The 18729-nt window shown below is 42.1% G+C and overlaps 1 long non-coding RNA gene across 1 annotated transcript in view; it reads left to right on the forward strand.

Moving 5' to 3' along the window:
* LOC140703106 (uncharacterized) overlaps positions 1–18729 on the forward strand; it is a 117380-nt gene that overhangs the window by 20145 nt on the left and 78506 nt on the right. Inside the window, exon 2 of the long non-coding RNA XR_012082432.2 lies at positions 6325–6438. This is a non-coding gene — a long non-coding RNA (uncharacterized LOC140703106). The remainder of the gene's footprint in view (positions 1–6324; positions 6439–18729) is intronic.

Below are 18729 nucleotides of genomic sequence, written 5' to 3' on the forward strand. Positions count from 1 at the left end.
CCAAACTTTTTGGGTCCACGGACTGGTTGGGGCCCCCTGAATTACAGCATCCAAGTCAGAGTGAATCTGTTGCATCCGCCCAGGTCATTAATATTAATGTGCTTTCTGCATAGACCTATGGGAGTGCTTGGAGGGGCGGAATCATGAGATATAAGAGACTCAGTGGGAGGAGTCAGGGAGATTGAGAGTTTAGAGAGAACAAAGCAAAGCAAAGCGTGCTGCTTATATACCGCCCCATAGCACTATAAGCACTCTCTGGGTGGTTTACAAGTTAATTATGCAGGCTACACATTGCTCCTCAGCGAGCTGGGTACTCATTTTACCGACCTTGGAAGGATAGAAAGGCTGAGTCAACCTTGAGCCGCTACCCGGGATTGAACCCCAGGTCGTGAGCACAGTTTTGGCTGCAGTACAGAAGAGTTTGGGAGTTTGGGCGAGAGAGTGATGGTTGAGAGTGGATGAAGGAGTATGTTTGTTTAAAAGTTTAACAACATTTCTTGAACTATCATCATCTGTAACAATAAACTATATCTATTTGGTTCTTTTAAAATGACATATGGCCTGGACCATAATCATTAATAATAGATAATGTTGATGTAATCAACTGGTGGCAGCTGAAAGACACGTAGCATGAGCTCTTAGTTTGGTGAAACAGTCTGGGGCCACATGAGGATCATGGCAAATTAGTGGCACAGCGCTGGGATACGAAATAATCCAGTGAAAAATTGAATTTGCTTGAGTTTAAATTTATTCCTCGTTAGAAGGGATTAGAATCTGTGGTAAGAAGTGGTTGCCTGTTAGAGTCTTGGTGAAGACTTACTTTTGGGGCTTCTGAACCCAGATCTGGGGAATCCTAAGAAAAATACCTACTCAAGAGAAACCATTTTATCTCAGGATTTACAAAACCTAGTGGCTAGCTCATAATCTGGAGCTCTGAGGGTAAAGAGCAGTGGCTGATAGAGTGGAAGCCTCGGTCAGGATAGATCTGAGGTGATAAGAAAAGCCAAACAGAAAGTTAATCTGGTGTCTGGAGACAAGAATCGCCGAGACAGGGAAATATTGTGGCAAGGGTTTTGAGCAGGGGAGGGGGGGGTAGCTGAGGCAAGCTGCTTGGAAAACCGCAACCTAATTACAAGGAAAGCCACTGAAAGACAGGGAAAGGGCTTGTACTTTTGGCCTTTCTTAGGGGAAAAAACCAGTCCAGTTTAATAAGAAATTGTATTGTTTATGCCACCCAAACAAAGTAAAAAGTTAGTTATGGATGCACAAGTTGAGCTCCAGAGTGCTGAGGAAAATGGGAACCCTCAAATTCAAAGGGATGAAGAAACTGAGGGACCTGTATTGATTGCCTCAGAGGGAGAAAATATTCAAAGCTCCCAAGATTTTGAAAAAGGGAAACTAGAACAAGATACAGTAATGTTGATGTAATCCACTGGTGGCAGCTAAAAGAGACTTAGCGTGAGCTCTTAGTTTGCTGAAACAAGCAGGGGCCACATGGGGATTGTGACAGGATCTGAGCGACTTTATCTGCAAAGTGTCATGGAAATTCCTGACAGCAGGTTGTGGAGTGGTCAATATTTTGTTCTTTTGGTAGGTCATGTACTAAGCCCCTGACCACTCAAAACAACTCCATTGGACGACTTTGTGCAGATGTAGTAGCAGCGGCAAAGAACCCTTTCTTTGCTTTAGCCACTGTGACAGAATAGGCCTTCAAATGGGCTCTAGCCTGTGTTTGGTCGGATTCACTCTGAGTTTTCCACCATCATTGCTCTAGTCTCCATCCCACCCATTTCATCACTGCCAGCTCCCTAGTGAACCAGAGGGCTTCCCTGGCTCTACTTCGTGGGAGAGGATGCTTAGGAGCAATTGTGTCCACTGCTCTGGCCATTTCCCCATTCCAGAGATCAGCCAGAGCTTTGATGGGAGCACCTGCTGAGGCAACAGGAAAATCCTTAAGAGGCATCAGAAAACCACTTGGATCCATCAGTCTCCTGGGGCGGACCATCCTAATAGGTCCGGCTCCACCCCCTCCACACATCATCCTCCCTGAGAATCCCAAGAGCAGAGGCTGAAAGCCTGCGTCGGTCACATCCCCATTTTGGGGTGAGAAGGAGAGGTAAGAGGAAAGGGAGGAGCTGCGAGAGTTGGGAAGTGAAAAGGGGTTTAGCTCTCCACCCCTCAGACTGGCCCAGTCACTGGGAGAAGGCCTGTCGGACCACTGGCTTCTAGAAGGAGAGGGAAGGAGGGATAACTCCTCCTGCCAAACCGTCAGTAATTAATATAAACCATCCCTATTGTGACACCTCTTGCCCAGTTTACCTCAGGTGGTCTTTCCAGATAATGAAGAAACAGGGGATGGTTTTGACAAGGACAGAGAGAGGGAGAATAAGCGAGGAGCTCAGGCACGAGACTGTATTTGGTTCCAGTTTAGAAAAAAGATTTTATTTACCTGTTAGCAATGTTCCTATTTTACAAGCAAACTCCAGTTTATTTAATATCACTGTTAATAAGCATACTCTGTCTCTAGTAGTGGATTATAATATGGAAGGCAGAGACATGGCTGGCCTGGGGCACATAAAAAAGACTAGGGCTGAAATCAAGATATACAGGTGAGGAATAGTGCTATGAGAAGCTTACAGCTGTCGCTGCTTGAAGAAGCAGTGACCTAAGCACATGCTCGTTTGACCCAGAGTCTTGGTCACCTGTATGTCTACTGTCCTTGCTGGTGGGCTTCCTTCTCATGGTTCTTTATCCTTACACAGGATTTCATCTGAACACTTCTTCAGGTAAAGAATACCTTCCAACTGAGGATGGTTCTTCAAGATGCCATGCTTTTAGACAACTGTCCTCTGTAACATAGAACAGCACATGGCTACTAAAACACAGATGAATTCATAATTTATCTGAATATTTTAAATATGCTGTGATTTGTTTAATTTTTTTCTGTTCCATAACAATGATTTGAGACAGAGCCATGGCAATAATCTAGATTGAATATCAGTGCTAACTGAATCCAAATGTATGCCTTGCCCAAAGCAATAAACTGCCTGATAAATGATGTGTTGATAGGTGACTCCTCTTTGAGCTAATAAATGCATAGGCCATGTCACAGATATCATCACTATGATTATTACCTTCCCTAACAGCTGTATTATTACAAGGATTCTTTTAAAAATATTGGTAGTGTTTGCTTATTTTACTGTAGTCATTGTATAGTACTTTCTCATAGTGGCAAAATTTCAGTCTCAGCTCACAGATGAGGTGCGTGGAGGAGCTGGGCACTGAAAAATCAGGTGTATTACATTTTTCTATGTGCAGTAAGCCAGGCTTAGGAACAATTTTTATAAGGACTACTTGCTTGCTTGCTTGCTTGCTTGCTTGCTTGCTTGCTTGCTTGCTTGCTTGCTTGCTTGCTTGCTTGCTTAAATTGTGCAGCATGTTTTCCCCTTTAGGGCAGGCTGATTGTGTGTACTGGCATGTACAATTGGCATGATGCCTGCCAAGATTTTTGTGGAATTGACATAGCATCATATTTTGGAAATGATTGTGCCTTGGAATTCATTTAAAATAAACTTTGTTCACAGGAATTCATTTAAACTGTTCTGAAGAATCAGAAAGTAGGCCATGAAGACAACTCATGAGAGAACCTTGGCAGAATTGACATCTCCATCTAGGAAAATGAGATGACAAATATCATCAGAAAGCAGCGGCCTTCTTTATAGAAGTAGCTGAAATTGAGCACCTTTAAAAGCTTGTGGTCCAATCGGGATGCTTACCTCACCCAGAAATTGAAGGATAGGGCTTCTCTGATCCAGTCATGAGCCAACTATCAGGAAAGCAAGCCTGTTGTAGCTTATACAAGAAGACATATAAGAAGTAGTGTCAGTAGTGGCTAGAAACTGAAGTAAGGTTTGCAACTAGCATAGATTTCTTGGGTACCTTGAATAACTGAAGAACCAGTCTAAATATGCAGAAAGAGGCGTTACAAATATGCAGAAAAACGTGTTACAAATATGCAGAAAGAGGTGTTACAAACCACACTTCAGGCAGTATTTTCTAATGTTTCATCATGGAAAACAAGCAAACAAAAATCATTTTCATAGAGTAGACTAGTTGTGGATTATTCTGAGTAAGACCTTCCCCTAGTTTGTTACACAAAGAGGTTTTGAGTTTTTACTGAAGAGAACATCAGATAATACACCTACCCTCAATACACAACCTCATCTGTAGTTTGAATGGGTACTACCCAGAACTGTACTGTTTGTACTCAATTGGAATTGAGTTGGAGCCCCCCGAACCTTCATCTGTCTTTTACCACAGTGTCATTTCTATTCCTTTTGACACCTTGGAACAAGTTTCATGAATGGTCAAAGGGACATTTAAGATTTCCAAAGGGTTGACTCTATTAGGTAGTTATGGCAAAACCAATATATATATAATATATATATATATAAAAATAATATTTTATATATATATATATATATATATATAAAAATAAAAAAAGTCTTAGCAGCGCATAATCATAATCTATGTGTAGCTTCTCTTGAGGCTGATTTAGAGACTGCAGCAGGTCGAGAGGGTGGTGGCCAGACTGGTGGTTGGTGTGAACAAATTTGATAACATCTCCCCAGTTCTTGCTCATCTTCACTGGTTAGTAGTTGCATCCCAGATCAGGTTCAAGGTTCTGATACTTACGTATAAAGCCCCACACAGTTTGGAACTACGCTGCCTGTCAGAACATCTTTCCCCAGTGTCATCACCAGAGCTTTCCAGACTATGCTTCTCTGGGTAGCCACGCTGAGGTGAGACGTTGGGCCTTCTTCATCGTGGCTCCATTGTTGTGGAATCGGCTTCCAGGAGAGCTACATTTGGCCCCCTCCCTGCTAATGTTTACAAGACAAAAAGTTGCCTTTCGGGGAGGCTTTCCACATTGACCCTATTTGACTTTTGGCCCCCTGTCCTGCTATCAGATAATTGTCCTTGGTGCCACTTATTCTTATTTTATTAACACTTTAATTTTTGTATAATCACTATCTAGTATTGTATGTTTTACCTATTGTTGTAAACTGTCCAGAATAGTACTTCGTACTAATGGTATATAAATTAAATTTACTCATCATCATTATCTAAGAACTGTAGAGCTGGAAGAGGTCCTATGGGGGTCATCAAGTCCAGCCCCTACAAGAAGGCCGTGTGGGGAATCAATCTCCCAAACTCCGCAGCCAGATACCTAAACCACGGAGCTATCCAGCAGTTTACAGACTAACAAGTTTTATTTGGCATATGGTTTTGTAAGTTGCAGCCTACTTGCATCTGATGAAATGGGCTGCAATCCAGAAAAACCTGTGCCAAACAAAACATGGTCATCTTTAAAGAGCCACAAAATGTTTTAAATTGTGACACAATATCCTGCTTAATCTTTCTTTGCAAAGAATTTTCAAGTCACAGTGACCTCAAGTCTGGAGTGTTTCCAAGTTCCGGTCATGGAAACATAGTAATTGCTGCAAAAGTCAATGGGTCATTACTTGGTTACTAGAAAATGCTGCCTCATCTGAATCCTAGTGAACTCAATCTGTTGATTTCCAAGGCTTCCAAAGCCATATTTAGCCTGTCACAGCATATAGGCAAAAGTCAAGGCAGTGGAGAGTAAGCAGGGGGCAAAATACTGCAGCACTTTAAACACTAACAGATTTATTTCAGCATCAACTTTCATGGATCAAAATCCACTTCTTCAGACATGGAATGAAAATACATGTCCCCTATATTTATTCCATGGTGATGACATTCATGGCCAGTTGGGAGCACAGGTAATAGAGAAAGTGGCAAAGGTTCTTTAACACAGGAATGGGACTTTCAGATTGTTGATCAGGAAATGCTAGGCAGGGTGATAAGATTGGCTGACATTTTTATGTGAGAGACATCAGAGTCTGTCAAGGAAAACAATATCCATAAAACAATAGGAAAGGAAAACAAAAGGAAAACAATATCCAGAAGATATTCAAGAAGTGGGGTCTCACTCACACACACACACACACACACACACACACACACACACACACACACACACACACACACACACACACACACACACACACACAGAGAGAGAGAGAGAGAGAGAGAGAGAGAGAGAGAGAGAGAGAGAGAGAGAGAGAGAGAGAGGAGGACGGTCCAAAACTGCAGAGGATAATAACTAGGACAATGAGAACGGAATAATCCTGTCAGGTGTGGTTCATAATTTCATCCCAGATATTTCGTCTGAATTAATGTGTACTATTTTTTTCTCAAGTCTGTCTTCATAATTCTTTTTTTTTCCTTCTATGACAGCACAATTTAAGATGCTGAACAAAGTGTTCTGGGAGACTGAAGTGTTCTGAAACCAGCTTTTCTGTGTTGCCATCCAGCTAAGAAGAGAGGACAAATCCGTTCACATTCTATCTGGTAGGGAATGAATGGCAAATTCTATCTCTTGTTTATTGGTTGGCAAAAGCATTCAAACCAGTTTCTCTATATTGCCAGTCTTGTTCTCAGATTGGTGTCCATTCATTCTTTTGCACAAGGACTGTCCTATATCTCCTGTGTAGAAATCACTGCTGGCAGAAGATGGTATGTATCGCATTACAGTGGGGTCTTGACTTGAGAACTTAATCCGTATTGGAAGGTGGTTCTCAAGTCAAAAAGTCTGTAAGTCAAGTCTCCATTGACCTACAGTGCATTAAAAACCGATTAATCCCGTAACAGGCCGTTTTTGTTCCATTTTGGTTTTTTTCTGGTCTGTAAGTCAAATCTCAGTCTGCAAGTCAAACCTAAATTTTGCAGCCAGAGAAGTCTGTAACTCAAAAAGTCTGTAAGTCAAGCCGTCTGTAAGTCAAGGGTCCACTCTACAGTATAAATAATTAAATAAGTCCCTAAAGTTGTTGCTGACATTGTTGGGATTCTTGATGCTGCTGCTACTATAGATGGGGAAATGCCACCGGAGTCTAGGTTTGTGACAGGATCTTGTTTCTGTCGCAGTCTACATGCATTAATGCCTATTGTGTGTCAATAATTGGTTAAGATTGTGGGGCTGTCTGTAGGGAAGTGCAGACCAGACCCCCAAGCCTGGTCGAGGCAAGTATTATACAGAATGGAGTGCAGGCCATTGATGATACAGCTCATGGTCTCAACTAGAAGCTATAGATAACTACTAATTGTGTTCTGTTCTCTTGTGCAGGTCTGTCTTGTAGCAGGTTGTTTGTGGTTTTCTCAATTCTCTTTTTCTTCTGAATGGATATGGTAGTTTATGAAATAGCTGCTGTAACTACATGAATTCTGAGTTCCTGTCCTGTGTTTCTGAGCAAATCTGGTGATGTCAAGAGAACCTAGTTGTAGACAATGTGGTGTGTTCTGGGTGGAAGCTGGAGTCATGTAGAAATGTGTAATGGTTGGTGGGTTTCCAATGTAGCCTAGTGCTGACATATCCCTTTTGCAATTGCACCATGTTATCCAGAAAGGGAACTTGTCTAGTCTAGTGACAGTCCATCCTTAGGCTGATGGAAAGATTACAGTTGTTGAAATACGTGTGAGATTTCTCCACTAATTCTTTCCCATGAATCATGATTAAATCTGATATAGAGAAGAGGCTTCTAACTGAGAAGGCGTTGGTCCAGGCCAGCCATTGGATACTATGGTGCCTTATATGTGCCTACTCTCATAGATGTGTAGGTATACAATATTGTCAAAGGTGAAGTCGTTAGCTGTGGGTACCATGTTGTATTAAAGTTTTATAATAGAAAGAAGGGATTACTCAAGAAGGAGACAACAGAAGCTGGTTACATCAACAAATCCCAGTGCATCTTTAAAGACCTAAATAAAGATCAGTAATTCTTAGGGTTCTACATATATTAATAATCTAGCTTTCTGTACTTTCTAAAGGGTAGAAAATAATTTTGTTCCTTGACAGACCCTCACCGCTGTCCCATAGTTGGCTCTTAGTATTCCTTTGATATCCAAGTCTGTCTGTCTTAACATCCTGGCTAGAAATCAATAGCTAGTAGTCCTGAGAGCTTTGCTCTCAGCCCTGAACTCTCCATAGCTTGGTCGTTCTGGGGGGGGTTAGAGGTGGGCATGAATTGGAAAACCTGTTATCTGTGATGGTTGGTGGTCCATGGCTACCTATGAACCACAAACTATCACAAAACAACCCCCCCCCCCGGTGGGGGAATCGAACTCCCAACTCTCTGGCTGTGCAGCCGGATATCTAACCCACTGAGCTATCCAACCAGCTTAATCCTGGTTTATTCTGACTTTATGGCAACCCTTTCCAGGCTTTTCTAAGTAGAAATGCTTAGAGGGGGGTTTCCCCCAGGGTCCTGAGGGAAACCCTGGACCCTTTTCCCTGGGAAGCTGGGCTGAGGGTGAAGGCCAGGTATGTTTGCATGGATGCCTTGCTGAGTTTTTTTTCCTGGGCTTTCTTTTTGTCTCCTCACCACATGGCCTGGGGGTGGGGCCTAGGGGTGGGACTTTCTATCTCTGGCCTTAATTTGGTAAATAGGAAAGCCAATTAGATTTGCATAAGCCTGGGAGGCATGAAAGTTTTAAGGGTCAGATCATACTTTCGCACTATTAAAGAGCAGTCCGGGTAGGTGGGGCTCATCAGCCATGGAAGGCAGCCCATCTAGGAGAAGGAAAACTCCGATTTCAAACCTCCACTGTCTTGTGGCTATATCCACTCATGGAAAAGGCTTCAGGAGTTAACCTTGAGGCGAAATCCGGAGCTGGAGTCCCGAAGGCAGCTCGTGTCGTTCTGCCAACTCCTGCGACGTCGCTGGAACCAGTTGTATTGGCTTTTGCCTTTCCATTGGGCCATTTCAGTGACGTGGAGAGGGGGGATCTGCTGCTTGGGTAACAGCCTATCCTCCATATTACCTTACCCGGGCTTCATGCTCTGGAGAGGACACTCCTCTATTCAGAGCATGTTACCATAGTCTCTTGAGACTGAAGGATGCCTATGATGATGATAGTCCTATTCCTATGTTAGCAAACTATTGTCACTTTGTCTGTCATCTACAGTATATAATCAGTTGGACACTGTGGAATAAATATAGGGAACACATATTTGCCTTCCATGTGTCTGAATGATGATGATGATGCCGCATTTCTCCCAACAAGGGACCCAAAGTGGCTTTTGATTCATGAAATAATGAAATCATGGATGTTGATCCATGAAAGCCCATGCTGAAATAAAAGTTGTTAGTCCTTAAAGCGCTATAATATTTTGCCTCGCTCTCCATTTTCTTTTCCTTTTCACTTTTTCCTCCATTCTGTTGATGAAATCTCCTCATCAAAATCTGTAGATGTAGGGGGTGGATCCAGATTTAGTCATATTGACAGAAGAGCCATTGAAGTTAGTGAGACTTCAGTTAGTCAACCAGTCAATCAGACAGTCAAAAGTCAAAACATTTTTTTAAACAATTGCTGTCTTAGAGGTCTTGGCCGTAGGAACAGATAATAAATAGTAAATAATCTGTGTAACACAGTGTGGCTGATTTCTAGTATATTTTTCCAGTATAATTTCTAAATTCATGTTATGCCAGGTAATGTATAGTCATGGTAGTTTTTCATCATGGCCATATTATAGACCCTCAAAAAGTTTTCATTACTGTGTAGTGCTAGTGACTTTTGCGTGAGGGAAAGCAATACTGCCACCTTATGGCCAGGAAGGACTCTATATGTTTTTCATAGCAATCCATGTTCTTTTTTGCACAGGTGAACATAGGCTTATACGGATGTATTTATACAATTAACTATAAAAAACAAAGAAGAGTTACAGTATAAGTTTTAAGTATGATGTTCAGTGCTGTTTTCAAATAGGATTTGGATTATTTATCTTCTAATTTTGTGTGTGTGTGTGTGTGTGTGTGTGTGTGTGTGTGTGTGTGTGTGTGTGTGTGTGTGTGTGTGTGTGTGTGTGTGTGTACATAATCTATATATATAGTACACACAAAGTGCTGGTGAATTTGTACCAAGTCCTGCTTTGAACATATATAAACTATTTGACCTTGAGGGTGTGAGCTCAATAATTGCCTGTCACAGAGAAACACAGTTACCGTATTTGGAACTGACAGAAAATAGATGCAGTCGTGCGCCGCTTAACGATTGCCCTGCATTACGACGAATCCACTTTGTGACGATGCTTTTGCGATCACAATTGTGATCGCAAAACGATGTTTTAAATGGGTTTTTTCACTTTGTGAAGATTGGTTCCCTGCTTCGGGAACTGATTTTTCGCATTACAGCGATCAAAACAGCTGATAGTTGGGTTTTCAAAATGGCCGCTGGGTGCTCAAAATGGCTCCCCGCTGTGCTTAGGAATGGATTCTCCACTATACAGGCACCAAAAACTGCTGCCGTATGGAGGATCTTCGCTGGACAGTGAGTTTTTAGCCTATTGGAACGCATTAACCGGGTTTTAATGCGTTTCAATGGGTTTTTTATTTTCGCTTTACGTTTTCGCTCTACAGTGATTTCGCTGGAACAAATTAACGTCGTTAAGCGAGGCACCACTGTAGATAGATAAGTAAGATGATCCTAACTTAGGAATGACAGTAAACAGACAGAATGATAGGTTGTTGTTTTTTCTTGGCATTATTTACAGCAATCTTACATCTTTTCATGCATATTTTTCCTTTCACTCTAGTTTGTGCTGATAGACCCACACATCATATACATGTTAAGAATTTTGATTAAAACATGTGTTCTCATAACATCAGCAGATTAAGGAGATGTTGGTTAGCAGAGATACTTATGACACTGAGAGAGTAAAGCCAACAACTTAGTCTATTCACATATATATAGAGAGAGTAAACATTCCTCTGGCAGCATAACGTGACATGAAGCAACACACAGCATAGGAAAAAGTGATCTGACTTACAGCAGATAAAGACGTTCATTTTACACATGACTTAAGTACAGTTCTGTGACCAATCAGAAAAGACATTTCTTCATTTTCTGTTACACAAAGTTTCATCATGTGCACAGCTATACAACATTAAGTCTTAATCTTTGATACTACACCTGAATACGATCAGTACAGTGACCCAGGTAAAATCAGCCATTTTACATTTAACTATACAACATTAATATTTAATACATTTTCATATCAAAATCTCAACAATACATGCTTGGCTTGTCCATATTTATCATGTTTTCTTGTGTAAAGAATCTTAAACTTTGGAACATTTCCATTTAATCTGCACACACTTTCTAAAACAGATGAATTCCATGAGGTATTAAGAGAAATTCTTCATTCCACATTTAAAGTCTCCAGCCCTTATTTGGTCTCCTATGTGCAGTGCATATACCTATCAATTGAATCTTCTATTTTTAAAATAAAGATCATGTTTTAATTATATTTTAAAATATAATTATCACAAGAAAAAAGTTATGGTGAGTAACTGTACCCACTGTGGCTCACTAATTAATAAAAGAAGCCAAGAAAAGCTGTTAATAAAGCAAAGCATGCTGCTTATATACTGCCCCATAGCACTTCAAGCACTCTCTGGATGGTTTACAAGTTAATTATGCCGGCTACACATTGCCCCCCCCCCCGTGTCAGCTGGGTACTCATTTTACCGACCTCGGAAGGATAGAAGGCTGAGTCAACCTTGAGCCGGCTACCTGGGATTTGAACCTCGGGTTGTGAGCACAGTTTTGGCTGCAGTACAGCGGTTTAACCACTGCGCCACGAGGCTCTAAAGCTATTAATATTGACGGTGTTTTATATTTGTTTTATTGTATGTGTTCAAAAGCTATTCTGTTGGAATGTTAACTTTGCTGAGAGAGAGAGAGAGAGAGAGAGAGAGAGAGAGAGCAGAGCTGTTTCAGTTTTTTTACACTCAGGTTTTCCTGGTGCTCCATTCTTGCCAGGGCTGGCCAGCTAGGTGTTTGAAACCATGTTTATTTGGGAGATGGGTGACATTAGTCAACTAGCTGAAAGTGGGTAAGGTGGTGGTATTGATATAGAACTGTACTAAGAGGGAATTGGAAAGAAACGCCTCCTCTGTCCTTGTTATAGTACAAGATATTCCAGGCTCACATACACTATAGGTTTGCTGTTGTTGTTATGTGTCATGCTTTGATTGTATTCCTGCATTGAGCAGGGGGTTGGACTTGATGGCCTTGTAGGTCCCTTCCAATTTCACTTTTCTATGATTCTATGATCAAGTCACTTCTGATTTATGGCAACCCTATGAATTATAGTCCTAATAGTCCAGACTCAACAATCTTGCTCAGCTCTTGGAAACGCGAGATCATGGTTTCCTTTATGGAATCATTTCATCTCTTACTTGAGTTATAAATAACAGAGGGAGGAGGTATGATTTTTAGGGGAGAAACAGTGACCACGGAGAACGGCCTGAATAGCATGGAGAACTGGTGTGTCAGCATGGGTTGGGAAGATTCTAGTTCGAATCCACATTCAGAGAGAGCGAGACAGAGGGCTGCTTACAGTCTTTCAGACTGATCTACTTCTCAGTATTGTTGGGGTAATTAAACAAAGGGCGATTGAACTCCTGTGTGTTGTCCTGAGTTCCTTGAAATGTGCGAGAATAAGAATGTGGTAGTGTAATGCTTCTTGTCCTGTTCCCTGTCAGCTTTTCCCAGGTAACACTCCCAAACATGTGTTTGCCTAGGCCTGGGAGAAAAGTGTGTGCGTGTGCGTGTGCGTGTGCGTGTGTGTGTTGGGGGTGGGGGTGGTTTAAAACAGGAACTGGAGGAACCATTAAAGAAATTCTCTACCCATTCATGCCTTCCCCTTCTGTCATGGAAACATTAACTGGATGTTTGGGCCGAGAAACCTGTGTTTCTGTTAAATGTCCAGCTTGGCCCTTGGTTATTATTTCTTACGGGAATAGTTCAAGAAAACAGTTTGACAGACAGCAAAGCTGTCTGAGGCGACAGAAGCAGTTCTACAAAAGGGTCAAGAGAGGACTTCCAGCCCTACAAATGGTATCTGGTTTATTGTGATTCATTCCTCATTGTTTTCCCATTTTCTAATTTTCACTGGGGCTTTTTGATCTCCATCCTGTTATGAAATGTCTTGAAAGCTACGGCAACGCAGTGTAAATGCCGGCAAAACAAAAGGAGCAGCTGCAGAAGGGGAGGGGGAAGGAATCTCAAACATCCTGTGGCCAAACAAACAAAACAGGGAAAATTATGATGATGAACTGCTTAAAATAAAGTTTGAGCTGGAGAACATCAAGCTGTGATGTGTAACGTGCATGCAGGAAGCATAGTCTCCACAGGTTTAGAGCCACGTAGGAGAAACAGGCTAGATGCCAGAAATGTGAGAAGTGTTGAGTGCGCATGTAGCATCATTATGACAACTGAATGTGCCAGGAGCTGTACTGAAAAAAAGAATATAGAGGTTCTTTCCTGGGCTTACTTCTGAGCCATATTGTGTATGGATGCTACAGTGCACACCACAGAACTATTATGTGGAGACAACTTGAGGTTGTGATATGCACTTGCTTTTTCTACAAGATAGACTGTTCATATGCAGAAGCATTATTTGTCTGATACAGTTTTTAGGGTCAGATCTAAAAAACATATGGGGTTATGATCAGACAGCTTTAGCATTTAGGGAATAATAATTTTTAATAAGCTCTCCATGGCATCTAATTCAGCCCAAAGTGAGCATAAAGCTGCAATTTTCTGGAAAAAGGAGAAAAGAGAGCCAGGGGCAGGGGTGATGGCATGGGAGATGTGCTTACTTTGATTGCAGAATCATTCCGAATCATGAATGGGAAATACTGGCATGAACAGTTCTTCTCATTTATGCATGCACTAATTGATATTACTCCTCCCATTTTTTTTCTTCCTGAAGGGTGGGGTTTGTGTGAAGGAAATGGCTGGAGGAAGGTTTAAAGATCTCTTACCTGCATGAAGTAATTCGGGTCACTATCTGGTCACTGTGCTTACTTGGAAAAGAGAGTCTCATTTATGTACATGGTGTCTGATAACATATTCAGATACCCTCTAGACAGCTTCCCTCCTTTGGCATCAGCCATGTTGTGCATGCTGGTTGTGTATCTGTTGCCAGAAAGAGCACTCACTGCCTGCTATTATTAGAATTCAGTCTCCTAGTCGGAGGGAAAAAATGCCCAGTGATTGCTGTCAGACAGAGAAATATGCTACTTCCCATGTTGCTACTGCTTTAGCCTAGTGGTGAGGCTACATGCCCATGCCTGGATAGCTGCTAACTGGATAATGGCCAAACGTTTTTCAGTTCAGTTGATGGGATAATTTTGTTCAAATTGTTAAATGTGCCTGCTGGGCGCCCTGCTTACCCAGTCCACGTTACTAGCCCCAGGCAGCGACTGGAAGAGCAGGTTGCCATTCTAAAAGCCAGAAGCAGGGGATTTATTAACAAAAAAACTCTAGTTTCTAGCATGTGAACTTGACCTGTTTTCTCTCTGTTTTGTTTCAGTAGAGTATGGTGGGGTGGCAGTGGTAAATCAGTAGCACAACCAGGCTAAAGGTGGCTGAATAATTCCTGGGTATGAGTGTGATGCTGCCCACTTTCATTTCCCCTTCTCAGTGTTCGAGGGAACTGATGTTTCAGTTTCTTTTTCTTATCTTTAGTAGGGACTGATTCATAATTAGAGGTTTACAAAAATTATAGGGATACTGATTTTCAGATCTGAGCATTTGCTGATTTGTTACCTACCATTAGACAGAGTGAGGTGCCAATCTTAAGGGGCAATTGCTGGAAAGAGCAGGGGGCAACACTGGGAACCCTCTTGACCATTTCTGAGCTCTCCAGTTCTTTCTTCCATCTTTGTCACAAGACAGAGCTCTGGCAACTCTGCAAATCAGCTTATTGGCCTGGGAGCGGTGAAGAATGGCGTTGATATATGAATCTGCTGGCAACCTGGTGGGCTTTGGTTCACAGAATGCGACCAACTTCTTATGTATTTTAGGCAGCAAAATCTTGACCTAGCCCTTGTTGCCAGTGAAACTTTGATAATGTCTTTAAAATCTGAGCCAAACTGAAAATTCAAAAGCCAGTGACTCTCTTGGGTTTACTCAGTGGTGTAGGGTGGGTTGCCAGCACCCGTGGCAAATATTGTGGGGCACAGGTCACTTGTTGGCTCTGTGATGCAGTGCGGGGGCAGGAGAAGCCCCTGGGGTGGTGCCATGAAGTGGCTGCAGAGCCCCTTGAGGTCCACTCTGGCAGTACTCCCAGCGCCCTTAGTGGCCTGGACTCGTACTGCTGGGAGGGAAAAGAGGAGCACAAGGACCTCAGGGTGACCCCCCTGTACCCCTCCCATGCTATGCCACTGGATTTACTTTTCATACATGTAAGGGTTGGAGGAAAACCTGGGTCCTCCTGAGCAATTAAAAAAGAAGAGGCTGCTATAAAAGGAATTGTGATGAAGTACTGGAAGATGAGGGACATGGTGGCACTGTGGGTTAAACCTCAGAAGCCTCTGTGCTGCAAGTCAGAAGACCAGCAGTTGTAAGATTGAATCCACGCAACAGAGTGAGCACCCGTCGCTTGTCCCAGCTTCTGCCAACCTAGCAGTTTGAAAACATGCAAACACGAGTAGATAAATAGGTATCATCACAGTGGGAAGGTAGCGGTGTTCCGTGTCTAGTTGTGCTGGCCACGTGACCATGGAAACTGTACGGACAAACGCTGGCTCTAGGGCTTGGAAACGGGGATGAGCACCACACCCTAGAGTCGGACACGACTGGACTAAATGTCAAGGGGAACTTTTACCATTACCTTACTGGAAGATTAGTTTTGCATAACAAAAACTGAGGACTGAAAAAAAATGTATTGCAGATTTGGGAGGGTTTTTTAGGTCATGCACAGTGCTCAGTGAGAGCAACTAGCTTCTTAAATCTTTGGTCTCTTTTCTTTTACTACTTATTTTAACTGATTTTCTTCATATATTGGCCTGCATAGATCTCTGTGCCACTGGAGAACAGACACAGAAGTCCTGTTGTTTTGTATTGCTGGCCTTATCAATCTTCCTGAAAAAAAACAAAACAGGTTTTACATGGTTTGTGGCATTCTGGATTACTTGGGTATATTTCCTAGTTTTGCTACCTGTGTGAGACTCCGAACATTTCTGTGTGCAGAGTTTGGAAAAGTTACTTTTGGACTGTACGTGTTGCACTGGTCATGCCAGCTAAAGAATTTGGGATTGCAGAAAAGATCCTTTCAAAAGTGTGCAATAGGTTAGGAATTCCATTCCCCACGGTGCCTCCAAGGGGAAAAGCCTGTCAGTGTGACCTTGGGCAAACTGCACAGCCCCAGAAGAAGGGAATGGTAAATTACTTTTAAAATCTAGAAAGCCTTAAAAAGGGCATCCATAAGTGAGAATTGACTCGACGGCACATGATTATTATTTATTACGTGTTATTCAATCAGTATCTTGTGGTGCTCACTCGAAATCATGTAAGGTATATTTAGCTAGCCTTAGTGGATCATCAGCTGAGCAACTCACCATGGTATCTCTATTAATAACATGATCTGCATATCCTATGTCTTTTTTTTTAATGGGATACTTAGATGATTGGAAATAGTGATGTTTTCCCTTTGGTCTTCTTTCTTTGGCCCTGTATAATCATACTGGAAACCCCCTTGGGTGGTATTTGTTTCTTGGATTTTCCAAAGTTTTGGCAATAGCATGTGCATATTTGACAATTCATAAAATGAGAGAAAAGCAAATAATTTAAAGAGCGGAACCACAGTGAGATCAGCTGCACTGGTCCTTGCCTGAGCTACCCCTGAGACTCCAGTTTGGAGGTATGTTGTTGTCAGATTTGCATGTGATTTAGATATCCTCTGAGCCAACCACTGATTTCATTTTTGCTGGCCTTCTGTGTATTCCGTGTTTCTGAGTAGACTACATGCAGATGGATATGGGACAACTTCCTTGGTTCTGTTGCCCACAAGCTGAATAACACAATACCCCCCAGGGAGCCAGGCGGGATCAATTAAAATAGTTTGCATTTTTGTTTAGCTTCTTTGTTGCTTTGGCAAAAAGAAGCAGTATTGTCTAAGCCGCTTCCATTCCTTCTGGGACTGGGGTAGCATGCTGTTTTATACAGAATCCCTGCCCAATATGCATGCAATTTATTGTGTAATTACTGTACTGTTTTTAGCCATTTAGATTATTTTCTTCATCTGCCATGGGCACTCCAGTTTTAAAGATCAGACTACACATACTCTCACAACCTGTTCTTCACATGGAGTGCTTTTTTTTTAAAAGAAAGGAATGTTGAGCTCATTATTTTGCTCCTGTTTCTCTGTTGCATATCTTTCTTCAAATAAAATTAGACAATATTTTTAAAATGAGTTGGGTCCCTATGGAACTGTTCCCCTTAAGCTAAGACTGCAAAGGCAGACCCATCTTCTGCATTCCATTATTTCTTTGCCCTGAAAAGTGGCCTTTCCAGGGTGGATTACGTTAGTTCTGGAATGTTGTTTGTGATCATGAAGCTGATTCAGTCTAACAAAGCAGCTCAGACCACTCCAGCAGCTTTGCAGGGTATCCTTATCTAGCCTTCAAAACAAGGAGCAGGGCAGTGGTGGTGGAGTATAAGAGAGAAGTGAAACTGGTGGTTCTGACCAAGTAACATGTGGGGCAGGGGAAGCCATGCTCTTTTGCAGAGATCCAAGAGACGTCTATGTTCACCAGCTACTGGCCTTACTGGTAACTCAAATGCTATTTCTAAGCCATTGTTACATTGTCATATCATATTTAGCAGCGGGAACAATTATTCCAGATCAAATTCCAGTCCTCCACAGCCCACGTCATGACAAGAATCAGCAATGCCTGACATGGAATATAGGATCATACGATGGAATCTAAAACTAAAGTTGGCAGTTCTACTTGATATAATAACTTCTGTTGATCTCTGTGTAGTAAACATGCGTAGAGGTGGTCAGCTGCACCCTTCAAAGCACTTTGTCTACATTTTCTGAGTACATCGAGTACAATACTGTGAACATCTCTGTAGGAACTTTAACATGGATGGCATCAATGTCAAGGCAAATCTGAGTGACTGTTCTCAAAGTACTCAGCAGACCTGTCACAGCAAGCGTCCAAGGGCTTCACTACATCTCTACCAGCACCAGTTTAAATAGTCATTAGTACCTGAAAAAGCTCTGCTGGACAGCTACTCAGTGTAAGTAACCGGGGCAGAGAACTACAACTGTGTCATTTGTAAATTGGCACAAAGTAGGCACAATAATTTGTTCTCAGTCTCAACACTGTTTGGTTATATTTACAGTGATATTTATAGCATTTGTACTGTCTATTGCCCAGACTGTAGTTCCTCAGTAAACCCAGAGGCTGTCTGGGCTCAATTGTACCAGAGGGGAGACTTGGGAATTATTATTTCAGCAGCCTGTTCCATATCTTACAATTCGATCCCACAGCTAAGACTTTGACAGGAGTATTCAGCAGCCATTAGATTTCATAAGTTAAACATCTGTTTCTCCCTTTCTGAGATAAACTCGCTCTGCATTTTCCTGAATTTTATGATTGGCCGTTGAGCAATAAACATGGGATTCATTTGCAAATCTGATTGCTCAGGCATGCAGCTCAGGGGAATCCCATCACGGGAGAGGGTAAACAGTGCTTTCAGTGCCTAAATGTGAGGTCAACATCTTGCTAAGTTTGATCTTGTTCTTTTTCACTTCCCAGCGCTGCAGCCATCATAGCTACTCCAGCT

This window comes from Pogona vitticeps, chromosome 1 (assembly GCF_051106095.1).
Source record: "Pogona vitticeps strain Pit_001003342236 chromosome 1, PviZW2.1, whole genome shotgun sequence".
Lineage (NCBI taxonomy): Eukaryota > Metazoa > Chordata > Lepidosauria > Squamata > Agamidae > Pogona > Pogona vitticeps.